Genomic DNA, 24,935 nt, shown 5'->3' with positions numbered 1-24,935 from the left:
GAACCTCTGCCGGTGTACCTTGCACGTAAATGAACAGAATTCTATTGCTCTGAGATTTGCTACAGCAGCAACGCCGGGCAACCGTTGACCGTCTCTCGCCGGTAGAGGGCGAAAAAACGAGCTGCTAACCCAAAGTACCGGCCCAAGTGATATGATGAATGCTGTGTATGTGTTTGTGTGCTTCACTGACGTTATACCTTATGGCCGGTTGGGAATTGGTAGATCTCGCCAGTGCTTCAGTTTCGCTTTCGTTAACTCGAACTGAGCGGTAAATGAGCAAAAATTCGTTTGCAAATTTTGATTAGATTGGGAATTGGTGTGTCGTCGGTTCGACTTCCGATCGCAACGCAGTAGTAGAGAAGTTCGTTGTTGCAGATGATTTACGCTTCATGAATGGTTTGATGTAAGATTCTCAACATGATTTATGAATTTTAATTACACATCAATGTTATGATAAAATATCTTGTAATCTGAAGTAGCTTTAAAGTGGTGCATCAAGACGTGACGTCTTTAAACGCAGACTTACATTTTACGACCTTGAAAATTCATTGTCAAAAACTATTTCTCGACATTACCAGCGACACCCTTCACAACATCAAACAGCAACCTAACGGCATGGGAAAGTGATTATCACTTTCATGCTCAATAAAATCTGATGTTACGAATGCGATAGAAAAATGCAAACAAAAGGTTACGAAGTTATTGTTATTGACACGTCGGCCTGACATACTTTTGCTCGTTTGGTTTCGGCGAGGAAGTCAATTGAAAACGAAAACGAAGCACTCGTTGGTACGGGCGGTACGAAAAATGTGTCAAAACCGTTACAATCTCGTTGAAATGTTGCTTCATTCATTCGTAATTCAATTAACACCAGCAAGAGGCAAAAACATACCATCTCCTGGTTTCGTATTCAACTTTGTATTGGCGCCTACAGTGCTGTGCCACATTTGAATGTGTTCCCGTTGGGTATTACTTGCATGTGTTGATATGTTTACAAAATCAATAAATTGTCTCATGATGTGTCTGGGTCGATCGGGTAATGTAATGCTTCGATAAAGGGGTAAAAAAAGGTTTCGTGATTGAATTCCCTTGCAGTTTAAAATGTGTTTGAGTGGTTGTGAGTGTGTTCAATTAATTACACCGGCAGTGGATACTGTTGGGAGTCGGGTGATTTGGAAAAAAATCAATTTCCCTTTACTTGGAGCTCATGATGTACTATCATTTTATGGACTACCGTGCAAGCTGTGCGTTTTGAAGAATATCTTTTCAATTTATGTTGAAAATAATCGCGTGAGGATTCAATTTATGCGATTGCCATAAAAAAAACTATAATTCCCTTGCAAGTTCGCTTACAACTGCTGATATGTATTCCGATAGCATTCCGTAGACAGTTCAGAGAAAGGGTTGTGCAGCTAATTAAAATTCCTTTCGCATTTTTCCTGTCGTGTAGCAGTGCTAGCTTTGTTTTAATCGTGTTTTTTTCTCTCTCTATCCACTTGCAGGTTCGTGTGTTGCACTTTTACATGCCAACTTCGGCTTCAAATTTAACTTCCGCCAATGATGGGTTAGTATTGTGTTTGCTGTTTCCAAAACATGTGATAACCTTTGAAAGAGTTTCAAAAATGCCATCAGATTAGTCACTTTACCGTTTCCTGCAGCTTTGTTACTGCGGCGGTGGTGACCTTTGGGAGTCGTGACTCGGGCATTGAACGCTGCACGGTCTGGATTAGAAAATTAGAATCTCAAGCTCATTGCCGAAATAAACTGTGCAAGGGCAATGAACAGTTTTGTTTTCTGCTATTGGAAACATGTTTTTGCAGGCATTGAATGGTTTGTTCACACGCCGCATTATAAATGAACGTGACTACTCGAGCTGTGTTCGAACAGTCGGTTTCGTACGTTTGTCGGAATCAATTTAATATGCAAAAAAATAAAAAAATTGAAACTCGTGATGCGAAATGCTTTTCGTGACGAATGACAATGAGTATACGGTAGCATACGTTCGTTTGGCAGGATTTAACATTGTGATTCAGCAAATGTTGCTGTTGAGCGTGTGGATTTTTAGACACATATAAAACATTGATACACATCGATGATCGCGTTTATATTTATGTAAAATTTCAAAATTCTAATTAAATGCAAACTGAAAGTTGCAAATACTTATTGCCGCATCCAAACGCTTTTAGTATTATTTGTATAATTAATAAATATCAGATTTTTAATCTTATTTTACGCCTTTCAATCAACATAATATTCTAACCGCTGCCCGTTCGAATTCTTATCTGTTGTACCATTGTGCCTTTTGAGACGATTATTCACACAAGCAATGCTCGCGTGGTTGTTATTTTGCTCCCCACTGAACTACTTAATATTCCAAGCAACGATGAACCATGAACGTTAGCATCACTTTTTTCTCAATATGCTATTGCCCTGCTATTGTTGCGAATGTAGAATGTTTTAAATCGCTTGTATCTAGTTCTGGGATCGCTTCTGTCTTATTGATTGATCAGCTTTTTTCACAGATTGTAATCGAGAAAATACGAGATTGCGAGCATCGTTTCATAGATATTACGGATATAACGCTGAGCTGATTATCATCATTGGAATAACATGAAAAAGTATGTTTGTTGGTTTGTTTCACCAAAGCTTAGACAAGAAGAAAACTTGTGATAACAACTTGATTGCAGCAGGCTGTCGGTGCGAACGTCTGATTGATATTAATCATTTGCGATAATTTGCAGTAAAGCTGTAGCTTACTCGGATTTTTATTTCTGGCTTCATTTTTACGATCAAAATTAAGGCGGAGCAAACACATTTTGCCGTTGGAATCGTGTGCACAATCGTACTCACTGGAGTAATTTGCAATTGTTTCCAGTAAAAGTGAAAATAGAATTCGTCAGGCGATTTGACAGGCAAGATTCTTCTTGCTTTGACCATACATACGCTAGCTGGGATTCGGGTTGGAAGCTTCGCTGGAACGCTTCGGGAGAGATTGTTCATCAACACTCTATTTATCACGCCATCTCGCTGGCTGTTTTGTCACACAACTTCTACCCTGCCTTGTTCCCTAACGTTTGCCACAGCTACAAGATGCCGCCGCCTACCCGAAAACCCGAGAACACATACTTATGCTGACGGGCCGTAAAATCGCAAAAATCTAATTATTCTTCGTATCGTGTGTGTCTGCGTTTTGTTTTTTGTTTTTTGTTTTTTTGGTTCCTGGTAATTGCTGAACAGAACCGAAGAGGCTTCCATTGTGTCTTGCGTCCCACCGAATCGCTGTCGATGTGGTGTGTGGCTCAACTGCTGTGTGTGTTACGTGTGCGATGGAATCACGAGAGCGAAGCGGAAGCCTCGGGCCATCCAGCGCGCGTCTGCCGAATTGGGGAAACATAATTAAGCCACTGCTTTTCCGACCCAATGCGGACGCGTTTTGCCGGGTGAGCCCTCCGGATCAGGGTGAATTCTTTCCGCTGCTTCCCGTTTTTTCCCCCGTATCATCACCATCGGCTCTCTTTCACCATCCGCTGGGGCATTTTCGCGCTGTGGTAGTGGTGTTACGCTCGCTGATATCTCAAGGCAATATTAATTAACCAAACTTTCGGGCGCGCTTCGTGCGCGTTGGCAAACATCATCTTTCTTTGACCCTGACGCTCGCATGGATGGGTTCGTTGAAGGCGACTCGAAACTGTCGCCCGCTCGTTGCCGTGGCGCAAGGGGAAAGTGTGTGTTCGAAACGTCGCGCCGGTCGGGCGGGGAAAGGAAGCACCAAATTTAATTACTATCTTTATCTAAATTATGGCATTCAATCTCATTAGGCTAACGGAAGGCGTCGCCGTTCGACACATGCTCAAACCGCCCGAGGAAAAGCGCTAGGAAAAGTGCCTCGCATGGCAAACTTATACAAATGTTTGATCGGCAGAAATGTTTTCCCATCTCTGCAAACAGCAGCTGGTGGACATCCATTGAGCATATTTCGTTTTCCCGTGGTGAATAAAATCACACCTTAAGGATGAAGCGAAACCCGACTCCACTGCACCTTTTGGCACTGCTTTTGTACAGAGACAGGGTAATAATTGAACGTGTGCTAATTAAGTTGGTCGATCCTTTGTAAAGGCGTACGATGGCGAAACGGCAAGCCTCCGCCGGCGGTCGACACACTGACCAGCAAAATGGGCTTCCGGTGCGGTCCAAGATGGAAATAAATATTACCTAATTTACAAAGACGCTTCTTGCGCTTCCCGGGACGCAGACGCGTGGCCTAAGAGGTGACGCAGTGCCTTCCGCTTTGTCAAACGACGACCGGCTGCAAATAAAAATCAAAAGCTCCCGGAACGCTGTGAACCCAATTGCTGGAGATAAGCGAAAGCGAATCCCGGGCGTAATCTTATTTCCGTCTCTGGAAGGACAAATGGTGCCAGTGTCTACTTTACGGTTGGTTGCCCTGCCTACGTCGACTGTGTGTATTTACGTGTATATATATATAAAGCGAGCCTTCCCGCTCCCGCCGCTATCCCCTTTTGCTAGACCGACGAGCGCAACGAAAATGGCTCTGTCCCTTCGCGGTCCACTTCAATCTACTACTCATCACACCGCACCGAAACAACCCCCGGGCCCGGGGCAGTGGTGTGGACCCGGAGGGACACATTTCTTTCCCATTGTGCTGCTGCTGGCTGGCTGGCTGGCTAGCTGGCTGGCTTGCTCAAACTGGCCTCGAGCGGAAGTGGAAAAATGTATGATAAATTTAATTAACATACATTTATCAGCGGCACCAGAAGAGACCTCCGCTGGGACGAACGGCGAACACCCAGAGCGGATGTGGAACAGTGCGGATGTACATGTGTGTGTGAGTGTGTTTAACGTGTGTTTGTATGTGTATGTTTTCGATGGTAACATCCGATGGCGCTCGATGTCCGACCTTCTTCTGTATGTGTATGTGTGTGTGTGTCCACAACCGAACCGACCGGGTCCTAGATTTCCCAGAAGAGCGATGGGTGCCGGAAAAATTACCTCAGTGGCCAGCGCCGCTTCTGGCGATCCGGTGTCGCCTCCGTTGGGGAAGGACAGGGACAGGGGAAATGTCCTGCGGTGGTCGCAATGAGGATTTCATTCTGTTCGCTCTTTTTTTCTGCTGCTGCTGCCTCTGTCAAGTGACCTTTTCGTCGCCGTTGTACCTTTGGTCTTTGCTAAGCAACAGTTCCTCACCAATCGTTTGAGCACGGTTGTTCATGCTTCTGTATGTGTGTGTGTGTTTGGAATTTCCCCTGGTGAAAATGTCCGACAGAGAGCGAACGGTTTTTGTGCCACTTGGACAGTGGGGACAAATTTTTAATCAAGTGATTTATTGGATTTGACGCACGGTTTGTGAGCGGTTCCGGTGAACGAGATCCACTTAAGGCATTTGTTTGAGTTTGGGTTTTTTTGTTGTTGTGGTCAGTAAGATCACCAAACTACCAGCGGTTGAATTGTGGTAAGGATTTGTTTTTTTCCCTGTATGTTTCTATTTCGATTTTGTGTGCCATGGCTTTGTGTGAAATACGCTGATCGGTAAAGATACATATTTGAATCTTTTTTTATATATTTGAAACAAATATACACACAAAAGGAAGAAATGCAGTGGCATATAATATGGTGGTTCATCTGTTTCTAATCACAAACGCCTGTCAGTTGCTAAACTACTATGCTGGTGTCGTAAAAAAACGTGACCCACAGCACTACCATCTGGCAATGTATATCATTCGTATTCGTAAAGTAGCTCAAGGCCAAACCCTTGCTGAACGAGTGTTTTAGTGAGATCTGTTTTGTTCCATGCATCCACTCTTCTGGGCACAAAAAATGAGGCGCAATAAAGCACAAAAACTCGTTTGTATGCTTCCCAGCATCATCCTCTATCGCTGACTATGACGACATCAACGACAGTGTGGCTGAATTTTCTTCTCAAATGAATGAACTGTATGAACAATTCATCCCACGGTTTAATGTTCGTGCTCATCCACCATGGACCAATTCTGCACTACGTTTGGCTAAACGTCGAAGATCACGGGCCCTTAAAAAACTGCATCGACTAAAAAACTGCATCGACTAAAAAACAGCACTAATCAAATAAATTTTGCTCGCGCCTCAAAAATATATAAGCAGCTGAACCGAACCGCCTACGCCAACTACGTCAGGAAAATTGAAATCAATATCAAAAGACATCCCACATCATTCTGGAAATTTGCTAAAGATAAGGAATCCTGTGGACGACTTCCTTCCTCGATGCAGTTTGAGGGAAACACCATTACCGGAGATGAAGAGTTTTGCAATGCATTTGCCTCATATTTCTCTTCTGTGTACACCAACAATTCCTCGGTTCCGTCTAACTCAACATCGGCTTTATCCTTCATAAATGATGAGGTTAATTTATGCACACCACTAATCAACGATGATGAGGTGGAATCTGCTATTTCGTTGTTGAAGCTTTCTTACGCACCTGGGCCTGACAATATTCCCAGCGCAATTCTCATTAATTGCAAGGCTGCTCTCATTCCCATACTGACCAAACTATTCAACAAATCCTTGCAATCGAAATGCTTCCCGCGTCTTTGGAAATCATCGTGGATGTTTCCTGTTTATAAAAAATCTGACAAAAGTAATGTGTGCAATTATAGAGGAATTTCTATGTTATGTGCGTGCAGTAAACTGTTTGAAAAGATAATGTCTCGTCATATGCTCCAAGCCTTTTCACCATTAATTTCTAATGTTCAACATGGCTTTATGCCGAAACGATCGATTGAGACCAATCTAATATACTTACTTAACTTTTGCCACTCCTATATTGACAAGGGCTTACAGGTTGACGTCATTTATACTGACTTCTGCGCTGCTTTTGACAAGGTCAACCACTTTCTATTGCTATCTAAATTATCAAAGTATGGTGTTCACACAAATGTTGTTGAGTGGTTAAGAAGTTATTTAACTGATCGTTGCATTAACGTTAAGATAGGAACTAGTTTATCTGCCACATTCCATAATTTATCTGGTGTTCCTCAAGGGAGTATATTAGGACCTTTACTATTTATTATATTTATTAACGATGTCGTGTTTGCTATTCCTCATGTTAAATTGTTATTATATGCTGACGATCTAAAAATGTTCCTACCTGTTAAATATTCTGACGACTGTGAAATGTTACAAGACTCGTTAAACTATTTTTCTGCATGGTGTTTTAATAATGAAATGTTACTTAATGTTAGCAAATGTAGTTGTATAACATTCTCAAAGAAAAAAAATCCTATTATTTATAACTACAAAATCAATGAAGACAGCGTTCCACGTTTTTCTCAGGTTCGGGACTTAGGAGTTATTTTAGACAGTAAGCTTAGTTTATCTAGCCATTATCAAACTATCGTCACTAAAGCTCTTAAACTGTTAGGATTTGTCTTACGTGTCTCGGCCGACTTTAAAGATCCTTTCAGTTTAAAAACATTATACTGTTCTCTAGTCCGTCCCATCCTGGAATTTGCCAGTGTAGTTTGGTGTCCCCATCAAATCACATACATAGATAAAATTGAAAAAATTCAGAAAAAAATCACACGTGTTATGTTTCATCGTCTTCCCTGGTCAAACCAAATTCCACGTCCTTCGTATAATGTTCGGTGTTTACTATTTGGCTTAGAGACTTTACAGCATAGGAGAACTACGGCTCAGATAACTTTCATGCATAAATTATTAATTGGAGATTTTGATGCACCTGACATTTTAAATTTTATTTGCTTTTCTACTCCCTCTAGAGGTCTTAGAAGTAGAGAGCTACTAAGAAGCCCTTTTAGATCGACTGGTTTTGGTGCCAATGATCCACTGCTCAAAATGATTGATGTGTATAATAGGTTAGGGTTATCAGCAGATTTCAATCAATCCGTTAGTCAGCTGCGTCAGCATATTCAAGTTAGTTCTAGGGCCATAATTTAAACTTGTACACTGTAAGCATTAAGTTATTTAGGCATACTGCCCGATAACTTTGATTTAAATAAATAAATAAATAAATAAATAAATCCCTGCAGGCAAAAACTGGTGCGAACATTATGCGAAAAGCCATCATAAAAGCGAAATGCAACAGCAGCAGTAGCAGCGTACACAGTAGGTACGCTTTTTACGACGTCGTGTTAAATGTTAGAAAGATAGTGTTAGTGATGCAAATTCATGCTCTTGTGCGCTGCATTTGGTTCGACATTGGCCGCACCACGCTCATCAAGCCGATCGATTTCGTCAGGGCTCAGGGCTGTTGCGAGTGTCGTTTTTATTGTGCTGAAACGGACATAAACTTTTGCATGATGGGTCAGAAACGCCACTCTACGCATGCCAACCTTTTCATGGTTTGGATTGAAAGGTTATTTTTTAATGGTTGTTTTCATCTGCAGCATATTTAATATAGAAAGCTGATTCTGATGATAGTTAATCCTGCTAGTTCAACAATTTCATTCATGCAATAATGGTTCAGCCCAGAGCGAACGGTAACAGACACCGGTCGGTCTTGGTTTCGCATTAGCTGCTTGGTGCAAGCTGCTGCTTGCCGCGCGACCCTTAACGGTACGGGGGTAACTGATCCTTTGCGTCAGATTTTCGGAAAAACGGTTTCGGCCCGATCATTCGCTGCTGCACCGTACGGTGGTCGGTACCATTTTGTTGTGATATTGTATCGGTTTTAATATATTTTCCCAAATTGTAAACATTGTGCAGTAGTGTGCAAGAAGACCTCCGTAATCGTTTGCACTAACGATGCAAACGAAGGCACCAGCGGGTGGTCATAGTGCCCCTTACCTACCGGACGGCCTTCCGGGCAGCATCTACCGTGTAGCTCCAATGTATCATCTATGAAAGCTTCCGGTGGGAGAGGATGGATGTGCGCGGCGTGCCCCTGTGCACTATCCAATTCCGACCGGATGCACATTCACTATCGGGGCGCGGCGAGGTAAGGCAGTAGACGAGCCAGTAAGGTAGCGCAATAGAGACAGAGCACAGAAAACTGAACCCGTAATACACAAAAAATGTATATTCACATTCATGCTCTCTAGCGCGTGTGTGCTGTGCTACCGTGCAGCGGAGAGCAAGAGGGCGAAGAAAGAGAAGTCTGGGAGAAAGAAAAAAAAAAACACATAAAATGGGATCGAGGCCACACAGAATGAAAAGAAACATTCTCGAGCGGAAGTGGAGTTGAGCGGAATTTTTTGTTGCTCCAAAACTGAAAAAGTAAGAGAAAACTGCAACCAAATCGCACGGGTGCAAGTGCCATCCCATTTACTGCACACATGTGTTGCTCGGTATGTGTGTAGACATATGCATACACACACATGTATACACGCGTACAAATGCACACTATAAAAAGTGGGTCAATCCTGAGGCCGCACTGGCAAGGCTCATCCACATTCCCGTTGGGCTCGAAAAGTTGTCTTCGTTCCTGAGCGTGCGGGCCTCACTGGGTGTTTGTGTGTATGTCTGTGGAAAGGCGATGACGGTGAGCAGAATTTATACGCCAGCATCCGGAGCTAAGGTACGGGAAGGCTGTTTTTCTCTTCTGTGTATGTGCCGCCGTTTCTTCTTGGTGCCTCGGTTGGTTCATCGCGCACATTCGAATGCGATTTTCCATCATCACTATCGATATTGAAGCGGCTGCTGCGGGATGTTTCCACTCCCATCGCGAGGCGGTAGTAAGTGGTGGGTGCAACGGATGCCGGAAAGCATTTCACTATTACCAGCGTGATCGAGCGGTGCTGATTTTTTGCCCCATCCGTTTGCCACCCAAGTGGATACAAGGGAGAAGAGAACGCTTTCCTGAGCATAGATCATCCTTCTGGCATCATATTCTGTTTCGACTCGCCTGCTCTGAAGAAGCTTCCTTCGTGCGGGCACGTTAGCACACAGCGAACATATGTCTACCGCTGGCAGCGGAGGGCATGTCTATTGGGGAGAGGGCCGCGTGCGCTCGGAACACTTCATGTTGAAAATCTAATAAAATTTGTTCATTTTCTATTTTACTTTTTTGCTCCCTGCATGTTTTCGTATGCTGTGTGGTGTGTGTGTGTGTGTGTGTGTGTGTGTGTGTGTGTTTTTTTTTTTGTTATCTCGACTCACGAATGGAATCGTGTACGAGATCCCCTGCACTGGATTGATGCTGAGTGGGTTTTTTTAAAGCATTTTATGCTGTAATGTATTTAAAAAAAGTGTTGCCCTATGATTGGCAAACGGAAACCCATTATTGACTGCTTTGACTGATTCCATGATGAATGATTGTTTCTAGAGCGAAGGAGAGCAGATTGGACTTGATGGTGTCAGGGTAGGAGTCTTGATGGGATCATTGCTTATTTTTGGCTGTGTGCAATGATTGCTGTTGAGTGTTTCGTGCATAATTACAAACAGTGGAACACTATGATGATAGAGTGTTTGTGCTTTGTCCTGGCGTGGATGATTTTCATTGAAATTTACCGTAACTTTATCTTAAATTCTTTGGATTATCTCTGCACAACAATATCTTGGTTTAGTATTATAGTGGCTTAAGCAAGCCTAAATGTAATGGAGTGTACTTGTGTAATATGTGTAATTTTTATATGAAAGCTAACTGGTTTGAAAAGTATATTAGATTGTGACGCTTCATAGTAAATTTCAAAGCTATTCTTTTTTTTTTAATTCTAACCTCAAAATTCTCATGAATTTGTCGTGCTATATTTTCTTATGCAAATGCGGAAAATGTCAGCATAAAGTTGATTTTTCTATTGCCGGCAAATCCTAGAATCATCCCGTTAGTAGGAAACGGTGGATGTAAAAAGCGCACTGCCGGGAAACTTGAGTGTCGAAAGAAGAGGAAAATGGTATTTTCAATTTTCCCACTCATTGGTTCAGCTTTTCCCTTTGATGATTGAAAGCAAATTAATAGGTTGCTTGCTTGCTCGGTTGCTGCAAAAAGCTCGCTCTCGTGGCGCCTTGCACACAATACGCCAGCGCTTGTATGTGTGTGTGTGTGTGTGTGTGTCATTCGATAGGAAAAACAACGAGCCGATAGCTCCTGCCACACCACCTCGATGACAAAGCACAAGCGCCTCCCGAGAGTGATCGGAAGGAAAAGTGCACGATTCGACAAATGAAGTGGAAATTTCGCATAAAAGTCGTCGCCGGAAGGAGCAGATGCAGATGCGGCTAGACAAATACTGGCGCAAACAGTAGGGCTTCGGACTCGGTCGAGTGGCGGTAACCGTTCGCTTCTCGGAGCACTAGCGAAAGGAAAGTTCTTCGCAATGAAGCACGCAGTGGGAAGTCCGCTTCCATTCTTTTTCCGACTGCTTTCTTCGCAAACGCAAACCGGTGTCCCCGGTGAGACAAACCCGGTGAGTTGAAAGACACCGAACTCCTCCGCAAAGAAAATAGCCGAGCAGGAAAGTGTTTTCAAGGAAAGTGTACAGCTAGTAGGTACCAGTTTGCTGCTGGCCGCGCCACCAGCCATATGCCGGGTGGGTTTGTTTTTAATTTCAACAATGCCAAACCAGCCAGCGGTGGATGGAAGAAGGGCAGCACACGGGGGCCGGCGGGCTGGTGCAAATTGAATAAAACAATGGTCGAAAAAAGCATCATCCGTTAGCGCTTTGTATTTAAATAGAGCAAAAAAGGGAGAAGCGGACAGATAAAAAGGCAAACTTCATCACCGGGTTCCTTATTTCCATGGAGGAAAGCTGCTCGAGAGAGGTATATTGGTGCTGCTGGTGCAGGTTTCGTGTAGCGTTTTTTGTCTTGTTGTCTGCCGCTTTATTTCCAAACGCTTTCGTACCTGAAGCACACCGATGCACAGGGATGAAGAAAACTGACAAACAGGCAGTAAAAAAAAAACACACTATGCAGATCTGTTAACGAGACAACCGAAAATGGGATGTACAAATTGATGCTTGTGTTCACTCTCCAGCTGCACCGTTGCTGTGCCCCGGACCGGCGTGAGCCCATTTGCCTTCCACTAGGCTAATCTGTGGACTGTGGTGGAAAAAAGATCCTGCAAAAATGCTATGGCTCGAATTGACAGCCAAGCAGAGTGCATTGGGAGTGTCATGAGAGAACAGGATCCTGTGTTGTAGCGTGTATGTGTATGTGTGTGTGTGTGAGTGGGTTAGCTTGAATGGATAAATTGGAAGCAATTCAAGCGAAAGAATAGGAGCAACCTCAGAAAAGCGTTCGCTTAATTTGCGATAAGGGCTCTCTCTTCTTTATATTTTCTTGCATGGAGGTTCGTTTTCATCATCATCACTATTTCGTATTCGTTGGTTGAGGTGTCCTTTTTTGTATGCACACCTTAACTTTCATAAAACCACCACGATGGAACCACCGCCAACCTGGGCAACAGGTAATGAAGTTGGAGAAGATTAAAAGCATGAAAAGGTTTTAGTTAGTGGACGAAAGCAGATATGCATTCGTCCAGTTTTGTTGTTATTTCTACTGTGGCTTTTATTTATATTATTCGCAATCGGAATTTATCTCGATTTAATGCGATAACAGAGATCGCTTTAATGACTTGTACGTGTGCATAGGATGTACCGACTGTATGAAAAATCACTTCATTACAAAGTTGCTCAGCCACAGCGCACAGATGGTCACAGACATCATGGCAACCGCAGAAATAAAGGACCACCACCGGTTGGCCGCAATCCGGCTATACAGTAATGCCCCGAGCTCTGAACGGCTCGTGTCGACTGGTGTGGAGAAAGTTTAGTAAGCCGATTGGAAAACTATCGCCAGCAAGCGGGCGGTAATGAAAAGTGATCCACTTCACAGCGCGCAGAGTGCATCGGTTACCTTCCCGATCGGGTCGTTTGTCTTGCGAACTCGGTCATTCGTGTGTTCTATGACTTTACCGTGGTTGAGCAAATATTATTCCACATGCGGACAGGTTAGCCATTAGAGCTAATACTACCAACGCTGCTAAGGACGGCGGTACAGTGTGTCGGTGTGCTGGCGCGGCATCAACTTCCAACCGGGTAACTTTTATGATGGTGGTCATTAAAAGAGCATCACCGATGCTTCTCCATTCCATATCGATTCATCGGAATGTAAACGAGCACTGTTGAAGTTTGGATTGAATTATGAAAGGGAAAGGGATGGAGTACAACAGCGAGAAAAGCTGACGCTGGTCATTATTATGTTGTTCTGGGAAAAGAATCGAAAAAAAGCCTAAAATTTGTACCAAATCCAATGTTCTCAGAAAGACAGACGAATGCGATGGATGAGAGTCAATTGGTTACACAACATGATTGATGGTTGATGGTTGTTTCATCGCGTCGGCAGCACGTAGGGCGCAACTGCGGTTGCCTCAAAAAAGCAACGGCACGAAAATCGAAGGAAACTCATTGCCAATATGAATGATGCAGCTTTTTGAGCGGTGTTTTTGAAAGTGAGTCTTGCTATTTTACTAGGCATTGATTTTCCACCGTCGCCGTCGGCCCTTAGTGGATGATGAAGTCAAAAGCGCGTGATTGACTGACTTTGGTCGGTCGCTTTCAGCTGGCTGCTGAAGGAACGCCCCACGGTACGATGATGCAGCAGCAGCAGCAAATGATGGTGAAACATTTGTGAATAGAGAGAGTGTGTGTGAGAGAGAGAGAGAGAGAGAGAGAGAGAGAGAGAGAGAGGGGGGGAGGGAAAAGCCTTCTAAATTGGTTGGGCTGGCCAGAATCGACCTCGTTGGCGTAGATAATTTAAAATCGATTATACGTTGACCTCGTTCGAGCGAGGGAAATGCTGTGCCGGGCAAATAGAATCATTTGTTCCCTCGATCTTTTGATGTCTTATTATTTTCGGCTAATGGACTAAGAATAGAACGTTCGTAAAAGGGGAAAATGTAACAAATTTCGATTTTTCCCATTTAAAGGTTTAAAAGAATATGATCGTAATGTATGCTAAGAAAAAATACAATTCTTTAAACACACAGCATAGGTTCTCGAACAACACCTTAAAGTATAGTCGTGGCAGCTTCAAACCCTATGTCACTGGCAGGAATGAACGAACCAACACAACGAACACCTCCTCTGTCCCGATCCGAGCCTGGAAAAACAAACTTTGCATCGGGTTATGCTAAAACTTTTCGTATATCGTTCTGCGCCACCGGACACGTTGTGACAGGAAAATTGGTTCCACCGGTACCGGGGAACGTGGGAGCGGAACGACATCCTATCGAAGATCGAACCGTAAAAGGCGGCCAGGTCACTCTCTCAATTTTCTGCGACAGAAGCTGGTACCGCTGCTGCTGCTGCTGCAGTCAATCCTTTTCCCGATTAGAAACTTTATCCAATCAAACTTTCACTGATCGCAACCGTACAGAACACCTTTTTGCCCGAGTGCACTCCAAACAGGCTAAAAGGCGAGTGTCAGGCAGTTATGGTGTGACCGGGAGCGAGCAATATGCATACCACCGTGTGTTTGGTAGCGCACGGCCCGTCGGGTGTACAGGCTGAGAGTGTACATTTCACCCTGACGTGGCCGTAGCCGTTCGATCTCTAGTTTAGAATAGTTTCTGGTGAAAGTTTGTCGTACTTTCCAAACGGTGCTTGTGCGAGCACAATCATGTGGCCCCCGTGTGTTGGCCCGCTCCGATAAGCAATGATGGATTTGGTTCGTAGATTGAGTTCATTTCAATGGCCCCGAGGCCAGTGCGGAACAACCATCCCTGGCAGCTGGCAGCAAAAGTACACTGCCACATGTCCTGAAACATTACGCGTAGTTCACATTTCCATTGTTTAGATGTGTGTGGGTGTGTGTGTGTGTGTGTGTGTGTTGTATGTCCTTTTTGGTTTGCCTTGTATCCTTCGCTCTTGAAAGGACCGCACTTCCAAGCATAAAGCATTTCGGGATGGCGACTAAATAATAGGGAAAATCCTTCGCAAATCCCATCCTTGGCAAATCCTTGACGAAGGTACGGGATTAGGATGGAATGAAAACTCTTCCCGTGGCTGTTGCCTGTCGTTCCACTGCTGTCGGTAGTGTAGTGGTGTGATTTCTTTTTTACCTTATCGAAAGGATTTGTTATTCGAGTTCCGTACACGCTTCGACTCTCCCGCAATATCTCCCATACATTCCATGTGTGTTTGTTTTTTGGAGTCGAAGAGCGGGCGAGGACGAGTAGAGTAGTAAGCAGCAGCAGCAGCAGCACATGACGCGGAAAACGAAAACAAACCACTCAGCAGGTTAGTTTGGCAGGTGGCAAGCAGATGACATTTCGGCTGAACTCCCTCGGGTAGTGCTTTCCAATTCATTCTCATCTCGATTGACGTGGATGGCGTTACAGAGAAATCAACTTCAGGGAAGTTGATGTTGTTGTTGGGCGAATGGGAAGAAAGTGTTGTGGAGTTTTGGTTGCGTTGTGGGGTCGCCAAGGGGATGAGGGCTGTTCGTCTCACGGGGCTCTTGCTTTCGCTCTCGTTGAGCCTATCGCGTTGCGCGTGTGGTAAGGAGACGAATGCTGCTCACCCCATCCGACAGTACACATCAGTCACATTCGGTTTCGCCCCGTGCGAGGATATCCAACATTTTGTTTGCAGTCTCGCTACAGATTGGAAAACGCTTTCAATTTGATTTAGTACTTTGGATGTTTGACACTCGGCAGTGGCGAACTCCAAAATCTCGCCCACGGTTGGTCCTGGAACGGTTTTTTTGAGGATTGCGTTTTTCTGCGTTGTAACCGGACCAGTCTTTAGTGTGCGGGAAGTATTACTCTTTCATATTATTGGTGTGTCCTAGTTACAACTTTTCGAAAAGATGTCAAGAGTCGTGGTAAAGAGAAAGAGCGAGAGAGTGATCGTGTATGGCAGAGGAATCGGTACCGCACAATGTCAATATAATACACACATCATAACATTCCAACCGACCAAAGTAGCGGTAGATACAACTGACAGCTTGCCTGAACTGCTGCTGCCGCTGGTCGTCTATTATCCGAGCTCGCTAGATCGCAACTGGAGATGACGTCTGGTGATAGTCGTGCGAGTGAGTGCGTGTGTGTTTTGCTACGATCGAATCGACAACAACACCGGACGACAGCAGTATAGACGGCGACGGTGGATCGTGTTCCCAGGAGACAGCGAGGAAATAAAATCGTTTGCTTGCCGCCCATACACGCCGGAGTGAGACATTGATTGAATTGAGAGTTCAAAAAAGCGTCTACACCATCGTCGTTCTTCCGTCCTGGGGACTACATCGCACTTGTTTTTTTGCTCTAGGTGTGTCAAGTATTTTTGAAACAACTGTCAGTCGCCCTTCGCACGCAGTGGCTGACACCGAGTGTCAGCTCACCTCATTATATTGGTGGTGGCTTGGGGGACAGGAGGATTGCATTTGCTGTCTTCTACTATTATTTGTCGTAAGTGAGACATCATCAACAGTGTGCAGGACATTGTTTTGAGAGAATGCTTTCGAATTGTTTGTTATAAATAATTTGATCTCATTTTATATCTTGTGATCTGTAATCTGTAGTACTAAGATGATGTTTTCTGATGTGTTCAAAATGTATTTTAATAACACTTCCATCACAAAAATGGCATATCATTACATAGTGGATGCCCACATATTACATTGTTCAGCTTGCCTTGCAAAGCTTTCGGTCTATATGCTTCCCTACTTCTCGCAAATAGATGCTGCAAGTTTAAACATAACTGTAGATGGAAAAAACCCTTGCAAACAAGTTTTTAAACTCACACACCACCCTCCTTACGAACCAAACACATTAAGGTTCGGGCTAGAACGAAAGGTGTGGGAAAACCATGATAAAGCTGGCTATAGCTGCCTCTCCCCGCTGCTTCCACCTTGCTGACGCTATCCAGGCATCCACGGTTCGTTTCCGTCCCTTGCGTGACGGTTGGAGGTGGTGCCGGCCGACCGCAAAGGCCACTATCAATCATCTAACGATGACTAATGGTAGAAAGATGTCTCATCTATCTGGACGGGGCGCACACACGCTGAGGAAACTTATGCACACGAACTCGGGTGAAGGATGCTGAGTGTTGAGCAAACAACCGAGGCAACCGAAGGCAATAGGTAGTTTTACGCGAATGTCTTCCAGGACACGATTGTGTATGTGTGCGTGTGTTTTTTTCCTCTTCTTCTTTCGTTTCTGGTCCCTGTTCTCGCTCTAATGGATCGGTGTACGGTGGCACACGTACCACAGTGTACCACCATTGCTTGTTAACAGTAAAAAATAAACTCCACACACACATACACACACGTTCAATGATAAAATGGAACCTGGAGGCCTGCAGGAAGGGGAGTGTGTGTGTGTGTGTGAATGTGTGCCCGAGTTCCTAAATACACACCGCACTACCGGACCGGATGCTACCAGATGGTGCATCGGCGTATGAATAATGTTCTTCGTGGCCGGAAAAAGCGGCCGGAGAGTTTCCCACCAGTTTCCCCTGGTCCACCCCACCCCCGTGCGAGTGTGAGTGTGTGAAGAATAATAGAGATGATTTGATGATCGAATGTGGGCAAAAAGAAGTGTGTGTGTGTGTCTGTGTGTGTCTACCCGGGGGTTTGTCGACTTTCCGTCATGTCGGTTGACCACAGAAGACAGATGCCCGTATGCATCCGCGCCAGCTGTTTGACCACTTCTTGACCGATGCCTGCTCAACGTTACTGTCCTCCCACCCGCTCTGACCGTGCATCCACACATCGGTATCGTTATGATGAAAATGTGTACTCCAGATGATGGTACACGGGAGGTGGGAGTGGTCGATTCGCCGGGTCCGGCTGGTCATTTGTTATGTAATTGGACAGTTGATTTCCGTCAAACTGTCAATTACCGTCGAGTGGGAAGTTTATTAATATTTACTTTCTTGGATTCTTGGTTTCTTGGAGGTGGAGGGAAGCAGCTGGGTGTTTGGTTAGTCCGCTATAGAAGAAGAGCCGGATCGCAAGGATGTATGTGTGTGTGTAACTGAAACACGTGTACATAAGTGAAGGAGCGATTTCATCAGCAGGATAGTACGGGGTATGGGAGAGAAGTAGAGAATAATGACAAATGAGCATAAATGTCAATACAATTTATTCTACACGATGGAAGGACAATGGAATAACCTTTAGCTCGAGAACAATCCGACTAGTTAGCTGGCTTGGATTTACTGTGTAAAACCAAAAAAGGTAAACTCTCTTATTTTCCCTCAAGCCGGTTTCCGGTTTTATTAAATATACATACAACCTAGCTTTCGACAAAGTGGGCGAGATCGATCTCGTTATTGTCACTGTTCAATAAATTATTCGCAATGCGCCTTCCGCGCACCCGCACAAGTCCCGGGCTGCTGCACAGGGAGACTCTTCAGCGTGTTTGAATACATTATCCTGCGCTCGCTCAATCTTTAGCCCCCTCCGCACCGGTGGCTCGAAATCACTCAGTCGAACGTGGAAAGCATTGTCGGGCGGGTTCAATATTTGATAGCAAACAAACGGGAGGAAGCAACGGTGTACCGTGTCGACGGTGGGATCTCGCAGGGACTTTCTTCCGAATCGCTCCCGAATAGTCGGTGTCCTCCGCATGCATGTCATTTTTGCTGGCTCTCCTTGGCAGTGTGCCTGCCTGCTGAACGTGGCAAACTCTTCACATTTGCTGTTTAGCTGGAGAAAGCTGTCGATGTTCACCTTTTCGTTGTTGTTTTGTTCTCATACGTATCATCTTTCGCATCTCGTGTGTGCCTGCAAGCGTCAATTTGAGTGGCTTCTTTTCGGGTGGCTTCTTACCTCGGGGGAAGGTGAGAAAGCATGGCTAGCATTATGTTTCGATAGGTTGCATTTTTTTTGGTGGGCGGGGTAGGATTGAGTTGCTGCAAAATTTAACCAACTTGAAAAGGCGTCCCTTGTGTGTGTGTGTGTTTGTCGATGCACATTATGCTTCACTTCGCTTGTATTCGATCGCATGATTTGCGCAAGCACAGGGTTGAAGAAAAAGAGTGTATGTGCATGTGTGTGCATCATCATCAGCATCATCCGCTTGACGTTTGCATGCACTTGACGCATAAAGGCGACAGATAATACGCCATCAAACATTGTGAAAAGGCACAAGTATGCTAGTGTGGTGGGGCCAGGTATGCGACGGGAACGGAAATTAAATGGCAAACAATCGAACCCCGCTCATCGCATGGCCGCTAGTGGGTGGTATGGTGGTGGGTGTGCTGCTGCTGCTGCTTTTGAATAAATAACTCTCATGCCCGGAACTCCGGAGTGGATGGCTGAGTCGAAGGATTTGGATATGTGTTTGTGTATGCATGTGAATCGATTTCTCCCTGTTGCATGGTGCTGATGTCAGTGTGAGGTGAACGGCATCCGAGAGCGAGCGATTGAATAAATTATTTGTGTCGGATAAATACGAGCGAACCGGAACAAAACAAAATGTGTGTCCGATTATACCTTGTTTTTTTGTGTTTGTTTGTTTTTCACTTGATTTTTTTTTTGTCTTAATGGCTGCTTTTATTCGCGTTTGATAAGCTGCGCTTATACCTTGCAGGGTGGCAGAACGGGGTTGGGGGTTGAAATATGATACAAAAGATAATTGAGTTTTGTAGCATTTGACCGTTTTTGGTTTTCGGCAAAAAAGCTAGAATTCATTGCAAAATCCATAAAAGCTTTTGGAGGGATGGGAATGGGTAGCTAGTAAATTGAAATTCCACATTGCCAATAGCATCATCATCATCATCATCATCATCATCTTGACTCTCAACTGACCCCTTTTTGGACTATGTCGCCGAAGACTACAAAAAAGGGCTCAAAAAGCCACTGACAAAAATGTAACAGAGAGTCTATTCCGCGATGTCAGCGTGTGTGTGTGTGTCGTTTGTTGTCGCCGAAGCATCCTGCACAAGGTTTTATCTTCACCTACTCTCGCTCCTGATTAGTGTGTGACTTTGTGTGGGATTTTCGTTTGACCCTCCGGCGCACGGTTGAACGACTACAGGCCTGCCTGCCTGACCGTAGCCGGCCCAAACAGCGGTCTATCGTGTCAGGTCACCCAGGATGAACATTATCCTTTTTTTTGTTCTTACCGTGTCGCCAAAGGCTAACAGTTTCGTACGATGACGACACACGAACATGTGAGCGGCCCGAGGGAGCGGAGGAATCACTTCGTGTGCTTTATGGGGCGTAGCAATGGTCGTAAGTGAGTGAATCGGCATTGCAAAAGATCCTCCCGCGTATGTGTACCCCTCAAGCAGCGCCACAGTGAAGAGAGGATGGCGAAAGAAAAAGTACACATTCTCTGCATGTAAGGCGGGAATGGAGTGTGTATGTGCCTTTTTCTTCTCTTAACCGTCGAGGGCAAAAGCTCGCTGCAGATCATCTATCACGACCCAGTGAGTTGGTGACTGGGGGCGCACCGTGGGCAGGGTTGAAAGGCAAAATGGAAAATGGTCGCCCGCCATATGTTTGCCTCCCCGTACGTCGTCCCGCATGGCTGCATAGGTTAACCCGTGCGAGCTTTGTTAACTGTTGGCAAAAAAAATCTCTCTCTCTCTCTCTCTCTCTCTCTCTCTCTCTCTCTCGCTCTCCCTTCCTCCCTGTTTTCTTTCTTTTATATACCTTTTTCGTTCAATGGTCGTCGCTCCCGACGTCCATAACAGGGATATCCTGCATATCTGAAGTGATTTTTACTTCTGCCCTTTTGCCCTTGATTAATCATTCAAAATGGCATTTCTGTTTTCCCCTGATTCACCTGCTTCTTGGCCATTTGACCAACAGACAATGGAGCAGTCAGTCGCTAAGGGTGGTTTTGTTTCTTTTGTGTGTGTATGTGTGTGTTTTCGCTAAGCTTTCACTGCCACCCGAAAGAAAGTAAGTCGTTACTTGAAACAACATCAAACCTCGGTGCTCGTTTGCTGCGTTGCTCTTTTTTTCTGCCTCCTTCGCCCAGCCAGAACTCTTTCTGTTTCTCTCTTTCAATCATACGGTCGGTGAGTTTTCCGTATTGTTCTTAGAAAAGGGCCAGCAAATGGCTTACTACTTTTCGACGGTCGGTTTGCGATCGGCTTCCACAGGTGAAAAACGCCATTGTTTTTCGGCGTTACTCCTTCCTTGTTCCATTCCTTCCCTTTTTGTGGCCACTGTGGAAGTAATGGCTTTTCGTATTTTATTGACCGGATAGCTTTGTGTGTTGTGTGTGTGTGTGTGTCAGTGTGGGATTGGCATGCCCAGTTTGACACGGGCTATTTTTCGCTCGTTTTCTCATGTCAATACAGAGAACGGCAATGATGTTGTGGGCTGGTTCGGTTTTTGGGAAAATGAGCGGATGGTTTTGTTATTTTTGCGTCCCAGCTTATCTGCCCAGCCCTTCTTAAAACTGGCGTCAAAGCGGACCCGCACTCTAATGCGCCAGCTTCAGCATTTTTGTTTCTTCCTTTTTTTTTATTGCCGTGTGTATCTCAGGGTGAATACTGCCCAAAAACAAAAAGGGTGCTTTCAGGCAAATGTGTTTTGGTAGTGGTTCTTTATTTTACCGAGAAGTGTTGCTGTTCCTTTTCGAGTTTTACTGTGCTTCATCAAAAGCTTTCCAAATTGTGTAGCTGCTAGAGTTGCGGTACTTTCCTTAAGTGTGCCTAATAATTGCTGACACTTTTCAATCCGACGAGTTGTGGAGCCAAACCAAAAAGTAGCTACTTTTTTTTTTGAAACGGGGTTTAGGGTTGTTTGAATGAAAAGAAAGCAACTGGAGAACAGCACGGTTGAGCAATGTTAACGTATTCGGCAGCTTTTACATTAAAAAAGGGTAGCTAAGCTGTAATTCGGAAAAAGGAAATTTAAAATAAGGTTATTTGAACTACTCTGCTGTAAGTGGCTGTAAGGAAACGGCGCAGAGCGCTAAAGGGCAAGGATGAAAGGTACGCCAACCACAGTTAGAGGTACAATCAGACATTATAAAAATTTAAGTGCAAGGATAAACAGGTAGCATAATAATTTGAGAAAATGGTTCGTCGTTTTATTCAAATAATTGTATTTGCTTCAGCGAAATGCATCTTTCACTGTACCTTAGTTCAGCATCGTTGGAGCATTACTAGTGTCCGGTCATCGGCAACAACCGGATTGAAAGAAGAAAAAAAATAATAAACAAAGAAATCTGTTCTTGAGTGCTCTTTATGAAAGCGTTTCATAATACTAGCATTTGGTAGCCATATGTTTTCATAATACTAGCAATTGGTTGCGGTGTAATGTGTTTGATGACTGTTACGGTTGCCATGTGGTATGTTTTGAACTCGCGTTGGTCAGGGTGGCCTTCGTCATCGTTTGCCGAATTAAGTAGAACTGAAGTGGATACTGTTTCGAAGCGGACGTTCGACACTTGATCGTCCAGGCGATCATAGAAACCTTTAGGAGGTTTCCCTTACTGGAAACGTTGGGGGTTGTGTTAATTTCTTGAGTGGTTATTTTATCCTTTTTTGTGTGTTGTGTGGTGTTGACAATTTGTGTTTATTAAGTGTGATGAGAATTGCGTGTGAATTGATTATAGACAGTATAGCATGTGCATGTGCATGCTACACCTCCCCCCTTTAATAGAATAACGTAATGAATTACAATGATTGAAGTTATTCTCCTGTGTACTTAATTAATCTATTTTTGTGTACTGTAGAGATTTTCTTTGTTGTATTATTTTGTATTACGCAATTAGGCCCTTGGTCACTTACTACTGTGAAAGGTCCAATGTAGACTGGATCTAATTTTTTCCTATTTTCATTTTCCAAATATACCTGATCTCCTAAGTTTATAATAAGTGGTACTGTATCTTTATTTAAGGTTTGCTGTCTTTTAACTTTTGCTTTTATCAAATTTTCTCTGGCAATTTCGTTTGATTTTTGGAGTTTATATTTCATTTCGAAATAATATTGGTCAATATTATAAACTGGTTCAATTTTTGTTTTAAATATATCTTGTGGTAAATTCGCTTTTCTACCAAATACTAATTCGTATGGTGTGTAGTTTGTGTCTGAGTGTTCTGTTGTATTGTAAACAAATTCGTAAAATTTTGTCCAATCGTCCCAGTCATCATGATGTTCGTTTGTATAGCTTCTTAGGTATTCGTTTAGACATCTATGATTTCTCTCTAATGATCCTATTGTCTGTGGGTGGTAAGCTGTGCTAAAAGTTTGTTTGATTTTTAAAATTTCTGAGATTTTGTGTAATATTTCATTGTTATATTCTAGTCCTTGATCTGATTTTAATTCTATAAATGTTCCGAATGTAAGGATGAAGTTTTCTACCAATGCCTTGGCTATAGTGTTTGCTTCTTTGTTATGGATAGGTATTACTACGATATATTTCGTTAAGTCACATTGTATGGTTATTGCATACCTGTTGTTTTTGTTAGTTTTTGTTAGAGGTCCTACTGTGTCGATTGAAATTATGTTAAATGGTTTTGTCGGTGTTGTAGTTACAACTGTTTTTTCTTTAGTATGTCTAGTCGTCTTATTAACTATGCATGCTTTACAATTTCGTACGTATTTCTTGATATCATCTTTCATATTTTTCCATTTATATTTTTCCCTTATTTTCTGGTACAGTCTGTACTGGCCTATATGTCCTCCCGAAGGGGTCATATGATAATCTGAAATTATTCTCAGCCTATCTTTCTCTGTTGTTATCCATCTAGTTGGAGTAAACAGGATTATTTCAAACTTGGTAATGGCTCTGTTGGCTATTTCCTTAATAGTTTGTTGGGAATATTCTTCGAATAAATGATCTTCTTCTGACCATGCTAGCTTATTTCTTCCATATTGTTTCGCGATTTTGCACATTTCTAGAAGAGCAAACTCTAATGCTTGACTTCCATTTACATCATTTCTCAAAAGAAATTTTCCTAGTGCTTTACTGTATGAATGGTTGTATATTATGAATTCAACGTTGTTCTTAATTCTCTGCGTACCTATTTTTAGTACCTTTCTCACTTCTAAAGGTCTATCTGTTTTCCACATCGCGGGGTGATCAATCCCTGTTGTTGCGATTGGTTTATCTTTGTTTGTATCAGTTTTCATGTTATTTTTCTTAACCATGGCTCTCGTATTAACCATTAAAATCGTTTTGGATTTTGGTATTGATGCCTTTAGGTCATCCGAGTTAAGGATTATTCTTGATAGTGCGTCTGCCGCAACATTAGCTTTACCTGCTAAATATTCTATTTCAAAGTCAAATTCTTCTAAATCTAGTCTCATTCTAGTCAGTTTAGAAGTAGGGTTTTTCATACCAAATAAGTATGCTAATGGTTTATGATCTGTTCTAACTATAAATTTTTGACCATATACATAAGGTTTAAAATAATTAATTGCCCAATGTATAGCTGTAAGCTCTTTCTCGATTATTGGTTTATTTTTCTCTCCTGGTGTAAAACTTTTACTCGCAAACGCGACTGGTAAATCGTTTCCATCTGTTATTTGTGATAACACTGCACCACATGCCATATCCGATGCGTCTGTCGTAATTATGAATTGCTTTTTAAAATCTGGATATTGTAAAATTGTGGGTGAGAGTAAGCTTTGTTTCAATGTATCGAAAGCTGCTTGACATTCTGAAGTCCATGCAAACTTAACGTCTTTCTTAATCAAATTATTAATTGGTTTAGCTATCTTAGCAAAATTCTGTACAAATTTACGGTAATAATTACAAAATGCGACAAAACGTCTTGCTTCATCAGCATTAGTAGGAATCGGGAAGTTTTTAATTGTATCAAACTTCGCGTCGTCTGGATAAATTCCTTTATCTGTTATTTTATGACCTAAGTACGTTACTTCTGTTTTAAAGAAACAACATTTCTCTGCATTTAGTTTAAGGTTATACTTTCTTAGCCTATCAAAAACTTTACCTAAATTACTGATATGATGCCGTGCACTGCATCCAGTAACTATAATATCATCTATATATACAAATGCTAGCTCTGGTGTTAAACCAGCCATAGCGATAGCCATCATTCTTTGAAA

At 43.3% G+C, this 24,935-nt stretch overlaps 1 protein-coding gene across 7 annotated transcripts in view; it reads left to right on the top strand.

The window, feature by feature from the left end:
* Positions 1-24,935, top strand: part of LOC120953706 (furin-like protease 2) — a 197,862-nt gene that overhangs the window by 66,562 nt on the left and 106,365 nt on the right. Inside the window, exon 1 of one of the 7 annotated variants that reach the window (XM_049606100.1) lies at positions 1,504-1,564. The exons of the other annotated variants lie outside the window; for them this stretch is intronic. The gene's annotated coding sequence lies outside the window, so the exon portion shown is untranslated. Of the gene's footprint in view, positions 1-1,503; positions 1,565-24,935 lie in introns of those variants that run through there. 7 annotated transcript variants of the gene reach the window in all.

This window comes from Anopheles coluzzii, chromosome 2, assembly GCF_943734685.1.
Source record: "Anopheles coluzzii chromosome 2, AcolN3, whole genome shotgun sequence".
NCBI classification, from domain to species: domain Eukaryota; kingdom Metazoa; phylum Arthropoda; class Insecta; order Diptera; family Culicidae; genus Anopheles; species Anopheles coluzzii.
The sequence above is the reverse complement of the archived record's forward strand: the minus strand, read 5'-3'. Positions and strand labels throughout refer to the sequence as shown.